This window comes from Canis aureus, chromosome 36 (assembly GCF_053574225.1).
Source record: "Canis aureus isolate CA01 chromosome 36, VMU_Caureus_v.1.0, whole genome shotgun sequence".
Taxonomy (NCBI): Eukaryota; Metazoa; Chordata; class Mammalia; order Carnivora; family Canidae; genus Canis; species Canis aureus.
This window is the reverse complement of record NC_135646.1, coordinates 10,698,624-10,715,111: the sequence shown is the minus strand read 5'-3', so window position 1 is coordinate 10,715,111 and position 16,488 is coordinate 10,698,624. Positions and strand designations below refer to the sequence as shown.

The 16,488-nt window shown below is 36.8% G+C and overlaps 1 long non-coding RNA gene across 1 annotated transcript in view; it reads right to left on the bottom strand.

Moving 5' to 3' along the window:
• Positions 1-7,336: 7,336 nt before the first annotated feature.
• The window catches only part of LOC144305727 (uncharacterized), a 95,462-nt gene continuing 86,310 nt past the window's right edge, over positions 7,337-16,488 (bottom strand). The window contains exon 4 of the long non-coding RNA XR_013372797.1: positions 7,337-8,261. This is a non-coding gene — a long non-coding RNA (uncharacterized LOC144305727). The remainder of the gene's footprint in view (positions 8,262-16,488) is intronic.

Genomic DNA, 16,488 nt, shown 5'->3' with positions numbered 1-16,488 from the left:
ACATTGAAAAAAGTCAATTCTTATGAAAAATACACTTTGCCTCACTGAGACCTCTTGTTTGAGAGACCAGAGAATCATTTAACACTCTTAGCCACTCTAGTTCTTCACAAGAGTACTATTTGTGAGGATTATAGTTTTTGACTTAATAGTAAATTAAAGGGTTCCCTCCAAATTCAAGGCATCTGTTCTTCTGGTAAGTCACTGAGAAAATAAAATTTTCTGTGTTTCAGCTCTTCATTTGCAAAGAGAAAATGTGGCTGTAGTAGGAGATTTCTAGGGAAGGCTTCATCCAGTTCCAAATTTTCCTTATAATTTATGACTGAGAACTACAAAGTTGACCCAAATGTCTATCATGTCAAAAATCTCATAATGATATATAGTTTATATTTAATATTTAATTGATTATAAATTATTTCATTTTTACTTAGGCTCCTAAATGTCTTAATATTTCTTTTTGTCTGAAAATAAAATATTCCTCTTAGGGTAAGTCTAAAGTGTTCTTAGCACAAAACAAAAAATTATAATAATAACAAAGAAATGTTTCTCTTTGAGATCTGGATAAAATAAAGTATTCCTTTGACTATTTATTAGCATTCTTCATATTATGATTACCTAGTAACTAGGGTTTTTTTTCATTAATCAGAAAGATTGGGTATAGAAAACTAATTTATCTGATTATTTGTATATTTTTCATATACTACATAAGCCCCTGTGAGTGCTATACTTGTAACCCTTTATAACTGGCAGCATTAATTACTGAAATTGTCTAGAATTTCCATATAAATTCATATTGGGGCCACATGAATACTGAATACATTCATTATGTTTAGAATACTGATAGAAGAAATTAATTTCCACCTATTAAAAATGCAAGAATTTATATGAATATGGTAAGAATGAGATATGCAGATTACTGAGTCCTATGTCACAAGTAATATGTCAGTGTATGTTCAAGTGTATTAAATCTAGAACAGTTGCTCTCCCTTCACTAAATTAATCCAGTCCTCTCTAACTGGAGAGTTCAGCTAAGTGGAAGAAGGCAGTAACCAAATGGTGAAAAAGCTCCCAGGCAAGGGTGGCAATGACAGAGTAAGATGTGATCACCATTGTCCTCAATAAGCTCATCTTTTAGACATCCTTATTTCTGCACTTCTCCCAAACATCCTGGCATATAACCTCAAAGCCATTTCAACTCCTTATACCATGGATCTATTATACATTCTTTAGAGTCAACCTCCATAATCGTTTTAGATGAGGATTCCTTAATTTAGGGTTAATGAATGGTCTCACTATGTCTGTAAATCTACTGAAATTGTATGCAAAATTGCATACCCATCTTATGGATATTTTTTCTGAGGAATGAGTCTACAACTTTTATCAGATTCTCAAGGAGGGCTATCACTGAAAACGCTGAGATGTCACTGGGCTAAGTGGTTTCATTCTTATTCAATTGCACTGCAACCAAGCAAAGCCAGGTCCAATGTTCCCTCTTTTAAATATCAGGGTTCTTTCCATCCACTTTCTTGGCTCTAGTTTTTGTCACCTTTACCTATCCCACCTGGTGCTACCAAAGCCATCTTCCTGAAGATCATAATCAGTCATGTTGATTCCTTCTTTTAGGGTTCACTAACTTTTAGGGTTCTCCCAGGGCCCACTAAACAAGGTCAAATTCCTGAGTGCATATGCCATTGCATTCTCATTTTTGCATCCTCAGTATCTAGCTAGCTTAAGAGATTCTTGCTTTGGAGCTCTTCTAATATCAGGAGCTTTGTGTGTCCCAATTCCAATCTGTCTTCAACATTATCTGCCACTATTAACCTTTCATGAAGTCTATGCTCCAACCAATTCAATCTTTGACCTCTTGTTAAGTACTCTGAGTAGAATCCATGTTTTCTCTCTTTCCTTGCATCTAATCATGTTTGTTTCTTTTTCCCCTTTGCTTGGGGTGCCTTCCTGAACTCTCCCCACCCAGATCATTTCTTCCTGATGAAATCTTATCCATCTTTCAACGTTTTAAAAAAGAAAACACTTCATGAAGGCTATGAGAAATAATCTCTTTCTTCTCTAAACTCTATGTACATTTCTTAAGACTTTTTATTTATTAAGAACATAACACTCAAATTTTAATATTGAATAAATAAATGATTAATATAGGTTACATATCACATCACAATGTGCAGTCCTTAAAGCAAAGATAGTCTTTTATTTCGTTTTCTCTTCCCCATGAAACCTAGCATGGTCTCGCACATCAAATACCAGCTGAAGAAATGAATGAAAGAATAAATAAACACAGTCATTGATTTTTCAGATGTTTCAGATTATGACAAGAGGTCAGCACTGATTTTCCTGATGAAGAATGGGAGGTTCAGTAAGGCAGTGACACAAGCCCACAGAGCTAGTGAGTGGCCTATTTGGGCCAGAGCTCAAGTGTTTGGACTTGATTAAGTCTGCTTATCACACAAGGATGCTTCTTTTTTTTTGGAAAGAAGGTGCACAACCCAATGTGTTTCTTTTAAGCAGCTATAATCTTATTGCTTTATAATTCTAAATACTGGCTTTAATATGTATTATCTGGTTTCCAGTAGGTAGTAATGATAAACATTAGGTAAGATCAATTCATATGTAAGAAAAAGAAAATCAGGCTTGATAAAGACAAGAACATAAAGATAGTTTTAAAAATTAAAAAAAAAGATCCTTTAAGACATTTAAAAATTCAGATGATTAGCAGGGGGAAAAGGCTAACTCTACACATCTGCTACTTAACTTACAAATTTTTTAAATGGGAAGCACCCATATGTTTCTTCATTGTGACAAATATGTATAGCGTAACAAGGTTTTAAATCCAAATGGCTCTAAGTTCCACATTTGCAATCAAAATTGCAACTTTATCTTTCATTCTTAATATTCCAAATGTGACTAGAAAATCATTCTTCTCTTCAACTCGGGATAAATGATAAGAATCCATTCTAATTCTTACCATCTCTTTCACATATATGTTTTCAATTATGAATACCTGCTAACAAGTCATGCACATGGCAAACTGGTCCACTGTGTTTCCACTTTGCTTTGCATGTGCTGCACTATAGTTTCATTCAGTTTATATACTGTACCCTAAAATGCATCCTCACCTCAATGCAACTCAATTCAAACACAAAGTCGGAGGCAAAATCTGACACAATTACTGGGTTTTGTAATTGCCTATCTTATATAGTTTTTTTTTAAGTAAATTTTATGTGAAAACACAGCTTAAAAGACGTTCATTCCTTGATAATGTATGATTGCCAGGTGCATAGTCCTGAAAAGAACATGTTTCCCCCCCTTTAAGAACAACATACACTAAAGGGAACAATACGGTCTGTGTTCCAATAAGAGTATAGAAGAATTCAATAAGGAAAAGCTACTGGGTAAGATGAGCACTATAGAGAAACAAACTGGTCCACTTATTAGTCAAGAGACCAAGTGAATCCCTTTAAAGTCTCTAGATTTAGCAGAGGGAACAAAATCTCATGCTTTCTAAATTTGTTTCACAAATTTATTACTTTCTCTCAGGACACATTGATTTTCAGTTGACTTGATACCAGGATCTTTAAATCAAATCTAACTTATTGTGTTTTTCTGTCATATCGAAGGCTGAGCAAAACAATAACAGGTGATCATAAGGGAAATTAATCCTCAATGTCATTTTAAAATACAAACATCCTTATAACTCAAAAAGCTGCCCCATCCTTAGTAGCTATTTTGCCATTATATTCTCCCAGAAGAGCAAACAATAACGAAGATAATGTGATAACTTATTAAGGTGATGCCTATGCACACACAAGTAGCTTATGGCTTTTTTTAAACATACACAAACAAATATATATACGGATATTTGGGATAAACATTCTTTACCTTCTTCAAAGTATTAATATGTATGCATGTGTATATGGATATATAGGTAATAGATTATTTGTAAATTTGTATAAACACACACATATCATAAACAGAAGAGGATAACTATATTTCAAACAGTGAAAAGCCCCATGCCAACTCATGGCGCTCAATTCCTGTTAAGTCTTAAACACAGGTTGACTCACTGTCCACTCTCTTAAAATTGTTGTCACATAACTGCAATAGTGTCACTCAAATCTGATCTGAATAGGAGATTGTACAGGAAGTCAAGATATTAGGGCCAGATGAGGTGATACAATAAAGAAAATTGTTGGAGTCATATAAAGTAACTCCTACTTGAGTTTTCGTGTGATGATGCTGAGGTACAAAAAACTTAACAAATGCCACAAGGGCTATGCAAGACCTAGTAGCACCTCACCTCCCAAGCCCTGAGGAAGAGCAGAGACTTGAGAGTCACACCCTCCACACTTCCCCAATTTCATGTCCCTGTATTCTGGCAGCTTCTCATAATAAAATATAACTTGCATGAAATGTATGTGTTGGCATGCCCATTTTTGTCAACCCTCTGCAGTGCTAATCCACTACTGGGTTCAATTAAGCACACATTGGTTTTAAAAAAAATAACAAAAAAGCATCAGTTCAATAAACCAGCAAGCATTATGTATTTTATGTAAGCCTCTCACATACTTTGTAAATTTAAAGTGTAATTTATATTATATAAAAATGGCAATTTAGTTAAATTCTACCAACTTTTCAGCTAGCCTACCATATTTTTTTTTTCTCTTTCTGACAAGAAATCTGATTCTCCCTGGGGACTAAAGTAAGTTAGGTGGCTAGGATGATAAAACAGTTGAAATCATCCAAATTGTTACTTTTAACAAATGCAATGTTTACATCATCTCAGAAACAGAGCTGAAAGGAAACTGCAGGAGGATGTGAGAAACTCAGTGAGGAAGGTGCCATATCAACTGATATGGGCCAAATATGAGTGCCTCCATCGCAAACGGCGTTGAAAAAGGGGAACCTTGGCTTTAGATTGGCTACAGACCTGAACCTTGAGAGACAGTTGGAACCCAGGAGGTGAAGTAAAAGGTAAAAAAGAGAGTCTGAGCAAAGGTTTGAAAGAGGAAAAAGAACAGTGATGCATAGAAAATCCAAGAATTTCCAGGCTAATGAGTTTGGATTTTAATGGGAAATGGGAATCTACTGTGAATTTCTATACAGAGGGAAAAACGTGTCATTGTAAATTAATCTGTGAAAGCTTTACAGAATGAAGAGAGGTAAATTTAAGAGGCAAGAAGCTGTTACATTTGTCCAAGTGCAAGGAAAATAAGAGCCTATGGTGAACCATGGCAGCAGAAATGGATATATATCAATGAATGAAAGAATGAAGCACTGTGATTCAGTGTTCATGATTTTACCAGGAGGGCTGTATTCTTAATCCATCCTTCCCATATAACTATAAATAAGAATTTCAATGGGATTTTGGATGGCATGTATCTAATCTGAAGTTCTGACTTGTTGATAAGCATGTCTCAGAGAAACATCCACCGGATTTTATGTTAGAGTAAACTGCTAGAGTTTCATGTTGGACACACATAATATCCCAGGAATACCACTGAGGGGAGACTGGCCTGAGTTCTCTGTGCCTCCTTACATACAAATGGAAAATCCTTACTAAATAATCACTGTATCAGTTAGGGATTGTGTTCAGTTCCTAAAAATCAAGATACAACCAAAATTGGTTTATTCCTCTTAGGTAAAAGAGGTCTTGGTACAGATTTTGCAGTTTTACAATGTCCTGGATTCCCCTGGCCTTTATTCTTCTGTTTCATCATCCTGGCTGCATGGCTGAATCTTCACGGCTATAAAATATTTACTGCCTCTTTGGGCAGCACATCTATGTTCCAGGCAGAAGGAAGGCACTGCCCTCCTAAATGATCTCCAAAGCCCTTCCCAGTGACTGCTTATGACTCACTGTCTGCCTATCTCCAAGGAAATAGGACAGGAGCATACCCTTCCAGCTGAGTACGCTGCCACTACCACTTCTGTTAGGAAGGCAAAGAGGGGGAATGGCTTTTGGGTGGGTCATTAGTAGTCACTGTCATAATCATGGAAGTTTCTCCCAGCTCTAGAATTTTGTGATTATGACCCCCACATAGAATCCATACACAAAGAAATAGCAACTGATAATAACCTGGTGTCATCTTTCAAATATTAGCCTTCTTCATCCTATTGAATTATGGGAAATAAATGTTTTGCTTTAAACTTTACTTCCTCATCCCATCCCCACCGCCCCCCCAAAAAAACCCATGTACCACATTCCACCGCCTGAATTTTTCTTTTTTTTTTTTTTTTGCCACTTATGGCAATCAACTCTGCCACAGATCAGAGATCACAGATCAGAGATTGCTGCTTCTCTAAACTGTGCTGGACACTGATAGATTATGATACAATACAATCACCCTGTGAAGGCTGCCAGGGAATATCCATTGCTTGCATATGGCAAATTTGGAACTAAGTATACAGTTTTTCAGCATTAAAAGCTAATGTCTTATCTTTGAGTTGAAGTCATCTATTTGGGAACTTCGTATTCCTGTCACCTGGATGTCCCTAAGGTCTCCTGACATCTGAAGTCAGTATTTTCTTCACTATTTAATGGGATTACATGACTATCCATCTCATAGTATGTGGGAAAACCAGCCTCCCTCACACTACCCCAAATCTATGGAGACTGTCGAAATGTTTACCATCTCCTACTCACTTCTTTGTCTAATATTTTTGCTTTCACTGAATTATCTATGTCCTCTCTGCCTTCTGTACTTCTGTGTCCATTACTGTCTTCCTTTACACCATGTGGACATTGACTATATTCCCCAAATCTCCAAAGCACTACTTACAAAATGCTGTTACTGGTAACCAAAGTTTCCTAATGATTCAAGGTAGCAGAAATTGGAGCATAGTGCAGTACAGGTACCAGCTTAAACTGAACATTAAACAACACCAAACTAAAAATTCATCAGATTTTCCCTAAGGGAAGAGAAACTTCCTTCTGATTGTACACCTTTCTTCCTTGCTTATTACCCACATCTCTTTGGCTCTCCAGACTCCATCTTCCCTCTTTCTCTGCCTCCCTATCTTCTCTACTTTGTTATGCAAAGGAATTTTCTTATACAAAGGAATCTAATAAAGAAAGAAGAAAAGAAAGAGAAAAAAACAACTAGCATGTCCTATATCTTCATATTGAAAGCCTTATGAAGATGCTCTGCTAAGCATCGGACCATTGATTCCAAACTTCTTAACTTTCTAATATAAGAAAACAGCAAATATTTTCAAATTATCGGGTTATAATTTCCTTTGTATAACCATAATAAAATCAAAGACTCATACAGCATAGCCTAGGACAAACAAGTTCTAAGAACTGTGGATCAACAACAAATATTAATTTTAAAAGCATTATATTTATTTCTGTTGCTCAAAAACCACTATTATGAATCTAACTCATAAATCCATAATACTATATCACTAAACTTCCTCTTTTTCTTCTCTCCAAATCTATTCTACCCAGAGATGTGTTTGGGTCTTTCAAAATTTAAACTCTAAAACCTCTCCTAGAGGCCCCATTCCTGGTAAAATTCCTGGTATTTTCTTTCCCCTTTTCTTTTGTCCTGCTTCTCCAGTTCTGCCTCTCTGGCTCTTCTTCCAAATATGTATCATGGACCCAAAGAAACTGGACAGGGACAAGAGAAGCTGACAACCAGTCTATGCCCTAGCCACCACAGCCTTCTTTGAATTGTTGTCACATATGAAACTCTTGTCTTAGAGCTTTTATTTAGTCCATTTCCCCACCCCTTCTCTCTGTGACTAACACCTCTTTTGAAAGGTCTTAGCTAAGGGTCATCTCCTCAGTGTTCTTCCTACAGGAAGTTTCTCATGCTATTCTCTGCCATAACATCGTGGAGGTAATAGAGGAGTTGTTCATATTACGATCACAATATATATTAAATATATATTTGCTTTCTCAGCTTTCATTTCTCATCCTTAATTTAATATTATATATTAAATTTAAGACTTTTGAGAATTTGAAAGCACAGGAAAAAGAGTCAGATGGATTGCCTGACTGATGTTGAGAGGTCTCTGAGAAAGAGACCTGATGGGACAGTTCTTCTACATGAATAAAGGAAAAAAAAAACGAAAAATAATTTTTTAGATGTAACTATGCCTTTCAGTGAGGGTGTTGGGGAGGTGGAAGAGAATATTATGGAGGATTCCCAGCTGATAACCTCTATCACTTCGATGAAGGAGGAAACAAGAATGAGCATCAAAACAGCAAAGCTCTGGGCTTCAGAAGGATGAAGAAGGTCAAAAAGCTGTTGAAACAAATGGAAAAGAAAGTTGATTAGGGACATTCAAAATGGATTTGTAGTGCCATCAAATCAAGTCTTCATTTAGTTACCCATTCAATAAATATGTATTGAGTTCCAACTCAATATCAAATATTGTGCTTGTTTGTAACATCATGAAGACAAATAGGCACCAATGTGTGTAAAATCTCCTGGATCTAAATTAGAAGATGCCAACTGTGTGACATCCATAGTGTCCAAACACCCAGCTGCCTCACTTTGTTCCCCTTGGCTCTGGTCTGAACTGAGGCACAAGTCACTGACTTCCCCTTCCTCAGGGTAAGCTCTTATATTTCATAAAACTATCATGCCAGGATTTATTACATGGAATTCACAAATCCTTCATTGTATGATCCTGTGCTATTTGAAGATTTTGTAAAACATTCCCATTCCTCCTTTATAGACCTACTCCTCTCATCATTTTCATGAGACACAGGGTCTTTATACATATCATCCAAGGAAGAGGAACTTAGGTTATCCCATTGTTTTCTAAGAAAGAGAGAGATAAAACTAAACTATAATAGCAATCAATACTCAATTCAAAAAAGTAAAATATAATTACATGTATTATACTTCGGTAGGATTTTTTAAAAATAATACTGATACAGTCTTTCCATAATATGGGCACCACTTTACCTGTTCAATCAATTTCAGCTTTGCTGCAGCCCAGGTTAACTTCTCTCAGACTCCTGAATAAGCCAAACCATTCATATGATTGAGGCCATATGACACAAGCCTGGAATTCCCTCTTCCCTCCTCTTCTCCTTTGCAAAACCTAATTTTTAGTTAGATTTCATCTCAAGCCCTATATTTTTGAGATTCTAAACAATTCTAGATTATCTGAGAATCCTAGGATATCTGAAATTGTTTAATATCTCTTTCAATAATTAAATTTTAAATTGATGGTCATGTATTTAAAAGATAAAATCCCACCCCTGCCCCCCAAAATATTAAAACCTGACATAAACAACTGAAATACACAATCCCTTGAAAATGTAAGGCTGCAGTTAACAGTCTGGATAAATAGTCTCAGATTGAGTTTTTAAAAAATGAAATAAAATTCAAAAGACTGAAAGCACCTAAAGTGAAAAAAAGCAGGTATGTGTTTAGATTTTAAGGTTAATAATTAAGTAAATATTAGAATGATATTATTAAGTTAAATAAAAGCTTATGATAACCTATCAAAAAGGCCACACCAACATTCAGAAATAGCTGGGGCTCTGTTGACTCAGATGGCTTATTCCATCTCTCAGGAATGCAAGTCGCTAATGGCAGCATGAGAGATGAGGTGATCTACCCATAAACACAGGGCTCTGATTCAGCCTGAATGCTAGTGATTTTAATGCCAGACACATCCACTTTCAGCTGGAGGGTATTTGTTGAGAGCTGCCGTGGAGAATGCCCACACTTAGAAAAAATGCACATCCTTAGCAACCACTAATGAATAAAATACAAACCTACTGATCAGCATTTGGAAGTTGCAAAAACCAATATGATCAGGTATTTTGTAGTACTTCCAGGTACACTAAAAAAATCCCAAAAATATAGTAATACAGATTGGATTCAACAGGTGTTACCCAAGGTACCCTTCCTTTGTGATTCTTGGGAATTTTGTCCAAATAAGCTCTAAAAGCATGAATTTTGTTTTTTAAAATTTCTGGGATGTCTTCTTCATGTCATGTGAACAGCATTTAGTATTGGAAATTTCTTTGGGTTGGTATGTTGAAACTATGGCATACCAACTGAAATTTGTCTGTGAAAAGACCTCTTCTGAGAGAGATATACAGGAAAATGAGAAATCGACTACAAGCTGGTATCTTCGCCAACATTTCTGACCACTTCTAGCTGCTTATTCACCCTAGATATTAACCCAAACAACTATTTCATGGAGATAATAGGAACTGATATTGAAAAAAAAAAAAAATCAAGGAAATCCTGCCATTAAATTGTAATCAGAAGTCCTGGCTGATTTCCATTTCTATCACTTCTACCCATGAGGGGTGGGTAAATCAAGTAACCCACTGGAGTCTCATTTTATGACTGTGAGGCAAGGACTCACATTCTTGCTTTGCTGTAACTTATCTAACGTTTACTGAGTAGTTACTATGCACTAGGGAGAGCAGTAGATGATATGCTAGGTATAGTCCCTATTTTCAGGCAGCTTGTCATTTATTTAGAAAGGAAGATAAACATCCAAATATACAAATAATATGAAGCTACATTTTTTTTAAGTTGTAGTAAAGATAAAGGAAGGGGTACAAATAACAACAACAACAACAACAGGAAGATGTAGCTTAAGCCAGGAGAACAAAGAACATCTCCTTAGGGAATGATATTTAAGAAAAAAGGGTGGGAAGGTAGGGGTTGGAGAGAACATTCCAAGACAAAAGGAAAACATGTGCAAAGGCCCCAAGGCAAGGAGGAGTTTGACGTCCAAGAACAGCAAAAGACTCATGTGGCTACACCAAGGGGGAAAGTGGCAGGAGATAAGGCTCATGGTGTTGTTACAAGAATCAAAGAGAAATGTGTGTGAACACGCTTTGCAGAGTACAAAGCCCTGTACCACTGTGAGAATGAACACAGTCATCAGTGTTTTAGGAGTCCTGCCCCGAGCACCAGAAGCAGCGAGCCAAAAAGAAAAAACATTTGAATACAACTTGTACTTCTTATACCTCTCCTAAATTGACTATTTCTCTCATCTTTGCCATCAACCAAGGTGTAAGAAGATTTTCAATTTTCACCACTATTCTAAGTCTTAACATAAGACCTAGTTATCTTTTTCTTCATGTAACCAACTGGGCTCCTTTAAAGCCAGAAGATGAAATTACAGAAGCCCTTTTATGTCTAGGCAATAGAAAGCAGAGGAACTTAAAAAGCCAGGAATCCTTTATATATCCATCTGTTTTAAATAATACCATACAGGGTGCCTGGGTGGCTCAGTCGGTTAAGCATCTATCTGCCTTTGGATCAGGTCATGATCTCAGAGTTCTGGGATCCAGCCCCACATTGGACTCCCTGCTAAGCAGGGAGTATGCTTCTCCCTCTGTCCCTCACCCCACTTGTACTCTCTCTCTCAAATAAATAAATAAAATCTTTAAAAATAATATAAATACCATATATAAAAAACAAATGGAAAAGAGCTGGACATTACTTCTACCCATTGCCTCCAATTCTGCCACTGATTTTCCAGTGGAATTTAAAAAACTGAACATGGGAGGAAGATGGTGGGGCTTAATTCCAATAAACTCACTCATTCATTCATTCATTCATTCATTCATTCCATCAGCCAGTATTTACTGAGTATCTACCAATCTCTGTAATATGAAGTATGAGGATTCCAGATACTGATTTTTATCACAGTGATTTAGTTTCGTAATTATCCAGAGAAATGAAGAAGCTGGGGGCAGATTCCTATTTAAATCATGATCTTATCTCCTTTATCTAAATGTACTGTTAATTCAGACGGATGATGCAGATTCCAGCTTCCTGGACAAGGCATCAGAAAGGGATTCTGACAACATGAAGGCTTTGAAACCAAGCGTCAAGAATGGAATGGGGAGGTGGGGAAGGAGGGTTGCGGGGAGGAGAAGCCAGAGGGGAGCAACAGGACTCTAGTGTGGGGATGGGAGGAGGTAGAGACTGAGGTGCACACAGGGTATACTGATAGCAGTGTACGTGGACAGTGTGCTTGAATGTGAGCTCACTTCTCTTCTCCGAAGAGTGTATCAGGAGACAGCTTTGCTTGGAAGAGATTCTTAAACCAAAGTCATCAATAAAGCTTGTGCCTACTTCAGTAAGTGCTGTCTCCAGACCATTTTGTCTTTTGTCTCCCATACACTGAATACCTTGGGAAAACCGGGCTGACAGTGATGCATAATAAGATATCAGGCAATTGCTGCAATGAGAAACAGAACGAAAGGATTGTTTCTGCAAAGTTCCACATTAAGAAAGGATACAGAATGAAGTAGAAAGGAATTACCATTAATGTGGTTGAGGGAAATTGGAAATGAAGTACAGGTCCTAGAGGATAAACATGAAATCATTTGGGTATGTTTAGCTGTAGATGGTTCATCTGACTTTTAATTGAACTGTCTAGAAACCAACAAGAAGCACAGAGATTTAGAAGAGCTAATATATCACAGAAAAACTCTTCAGAAATTTAGAAGAATCTCTTCCTGCAAGGCATCCTGGCACTCAGTGTCTATACATATTTGAGACTAGAATGAACAGGGGGAAGAATTGCTAGATACAGAATTGTGTCTTTTTTGCTTTGTCTTGTTTTGTTTCAGAAAGGAAAACAAACAAGAAGGTGAAACATGGCAACAGGAAAACAATTAAAGAGGAATGTCAAGAGCTATGCTACTTAAAAGTTTGTTCTTAAAAGGGGATAGTCTCATATTCCATACATTATCAGTAAAGAAAATTTAGATATCATAGTGAAATTTTAAAGATACGAGTCTATTGTAAACAAATACCAATTAGTTAAAATACTGTACAGAGCTCCCTTCTCAAATGCAGTAAGAAAAATACAATAAGAAATCTAAAAGAATAACTCTTCCTGATTCCTCCTTTGCTTTGCTGTTTTTGACATATCAATGATCAGTTACTCCCTTTTTAGTTATACAGTCACTGTAAATAGTGCTGAGAGCCCTTACAGAGCTCCACTACAGCCATTTCACTCTCTGTTCCAAATTACAATTTGACTCTTCCATGTTTAAAAAATTAGGTTAAATGTTCCCTGAAAACAACCACTACCGCATTACTACCATAACCACCACGGGTGCCAAAAATGCTTTCAATAAAATTTACCAAGTCAGTGTTAAAATGAGATTAAATCAATGTGAAAGACCCAAGTCCTTGCCACTGTAAGGGAACTGACACTGTCAGTCTCCTTTGGACACACATTAAATATTTATCTAATTGGAAAAGCCAACTGTTAGGGAAAAAAGGTCCATTTGTAGAAGTAGCAAAATTTAAAAGGGCAAACTGCTTCATATTTAAACACTCATTTTTATCTTACCAGCTAACAGACTTGAGAAATCACTGTCAGGCATATCTATAAAGCAATTTCAAGTGCTAGTACTAGGTTGTGGATAGAAGAAAAATCACTTACAAACATATATAAAAGGTGCCCTTATATAAAACCTGTAATAGGTGTACAACTTTGCTAAAGGTATCTACCCTATTGATTAGATATATTTAGAGCACAGAAAGCTATTGTGTGACAATTACCCCACAATCTTTGAATTGCTTATGCAACTCAATATCATAACCGAAACAAAGTTTTTTTTTTTTTTTTAATTAAGTAGCAACTTATTAATGATGGAACATAATCCTGGCTCTCTCATCAAAACCTACCTTCTCTAATCAAAAGGCTCATAACCACTCCCCAGTTCCGGGCTTTATTCTCTCTGATTCAATCTAAACCAATCTCTCAATTGATCTCTTTCCTTTAATCCATCCTCCACACTGTCAGGATACCTATCTTCCTAAAAAACAAATTTAAGAATTTTGTTCTTTCCTATTCATAGTAGAGCAGAAAAACCAACCCCTCAGCATAACATTCCTACTACAAATCTGTCCCAACCTGCCTCATCCTCCCACTACCATTTCTTGTCTCTTGACATTCAACCCTCTTAAACACTGACTTCATACTTCTAAATGCTCACACCTTTGCTCCTGCCTTCCCTCTGCCTGTAACCCTCTTCTCCTCACCTGCACCTGTCAAAACCCTACTGTAGGCACAAAATCTTTGAACCACCTCTCCCAGCCTCAAAACCTTTAAAATGCCATTCTCTTTTGCATACTTTGTCTTGATATGAGGTTTTATAGCTGTTGGGGGATGTGCCAGGTAAACTTTTATTCTCAGCATGCCATATAACAAGAAGCCCCAAAGCATCTTCTGCAATCTCATTTAAGATGCATTATGTCGGGTTTTTATATTGCTCTATCTACATTTGTTCCCCGGGGAAACTTTCTGCTCCTTGAGATTTAATTCATCATTTCTGTGTCAACCCCAGTACTTGAAAAAGGTTAAGCACTCAAGAGTCTTTGGACTGTATTGATATACAAACATCTGCATTGGCAGGATGGCCAAATTCAAGCTGATTCATAGTCACAGGAGGTTCTCAATGAACAGTTTTTGAATACTGTCCAATCTAGGCATTTTAAACTTTTTTTTTTTTTTAGTAGAGCAATCCTGTTTTCAACAAGGATTTTATTTGAAAGCCTAAGATGTAGAGCAGATAAACTCCATTCATGTTAAAACTTGAAGGAACCTATCCACATGCTTCCTACTCCCATCCCCAGCCATTAAAGGGAATCTGAAGAACACAGCTTAAAATTTACTTCACAGAAGTTAAAAAAATATATATAGAGGAAGAAGATATTCACCCCAAATTCTAATACCTTAAAACCCTTTTTAAATTTTATCTGAAACAGACATTTCTTATCTATAAATTGTCAAGTAAAATGAATTGTTAGAATAGGAAAATTATTTTACAGCATTTCGTGAATGATTACATGGTTTCTAGTAACAGCCAGTCTTTAATATTCCTATTTTAAAAATTATTCTATAAAGTGATCTGCGTAAAGGCAATGTGCTGCAGTGTTTTCATGCTCAGCTCTAGAGTCAGGTTCACTTTCAGCTACGTCACTTACTAGCTGTAGGACAAATTACTCAAGCTCATTTCTTTTTAGGATTTCCTCATTTATAAAATGCAGAAGGAAAAAAAAAACAGTACCTATTTCACAGGGTTTTGGTAAATAGTCAATAAAGTAATACAAGTATGAGCTTAGAATAGCTACCACATAGAGTAAATGTCCAGTTAGTACACTGGAGTTTGTTAAGACCCATGATGAGAAAAGCAAATAAAGAGTATCAAGGGTGTCATTGGCTAGATTCAGTGTTTTACAGATGAAAAATTGTGTGCCCACTGAGATTGTAAGTATGTGCAGGTTGCTAAAAGTTTGCATTGTTCATTTTGTTAATCAAAGGACCTTGCCAACTGATTTAGCAATCCTCTTCCTTTCCAGTAAAACCCCCAATAATAATACACAATTTCAGTGCATGTAGGTACACATTTATAATGCTTCCAGTTGATAAGTTCTGCTAAGTTAACAACGTAGCTATCCAAATGTTTACTGAATGCTTCTGTTCACCAGCCATCTGGATTTCTGTGAGGGAATATCATTCATCTCCAGGTAAAGCCATTCTGCAGATTCCACAGCAGTGTCTGTGCTGATTCTCAGCACTCCAGAAGCAGTTCCTGGAACTCAGTGGAGCAAATGTCTATTAGAGAAAAGTAGGAATTTCAGAGAAGAGCCCAAAATGGGAAAAAAGAGAAACCTATTCCAAATAGCCTGAAAATAAAACATCCTGCTGATGTTGTCATTGTGAGGACAAATAAGGGTTGTCTCAGAGCTCCCTATTTAATCATTTCACTGGACTGGAAAAGCAAAGTGCAAACCTGGATAATAAAACAAAGGAAAGCTATCAGGTGGTGGTCACAGATTTCAGAAACTGTATTTGACAGTCAGCTGGGCTGTAAAATGCTTCTGCAGAGTTAGTTCATGGACAGTCCTTCCTGCTTCTGATGCCCAGACTCACTGCAGAGGTTCAGCACAGTCCTGGGAATGTGGGAACCGAGCAGGTTGCCTGCCGTGGATACCTCTGTCATACCCAAACAACTGTGAACCAAGCTTGGAATCAGAAAAAGGAAATCTCTCTTCTTGCAAAATTAAGACAGCAAGAGACTCACAGCCGTCAGAGAGTCCCACAAACCAATGGTTCTCAAATTTCAAAATGCAAAGAACTTGCCTTAGAAATTTTAGAAGATTGCTACATGGTAACAATTTTCCCAGTGTAGTAGAAATTTAACCAAGTGACTTGACTGGGCAGAAGACTGAGTAACCCAATGACCTACAAGATGGTGGCTCCCCTACTACTGCCAATACTACAATGTTGGTCTTTTAGCATGAGCTCATTTTCTGGGGTGGGAGTAAAGACAGGGAAGGTCACAAGATGGAGAGAGTGGTCCAAGGTACTCGAGAAGGAATGCAGTAGTGGAATTAGTATATCTCAGCTCCTGATCTTAGCTCTGGAGCATTCTTCCTATTTCTGTCAGACCACACTACCACTTCGGAGCTATGAGAACTGCAGAGAATACAGAAAGTTAGTAGTACCTCAAGGATT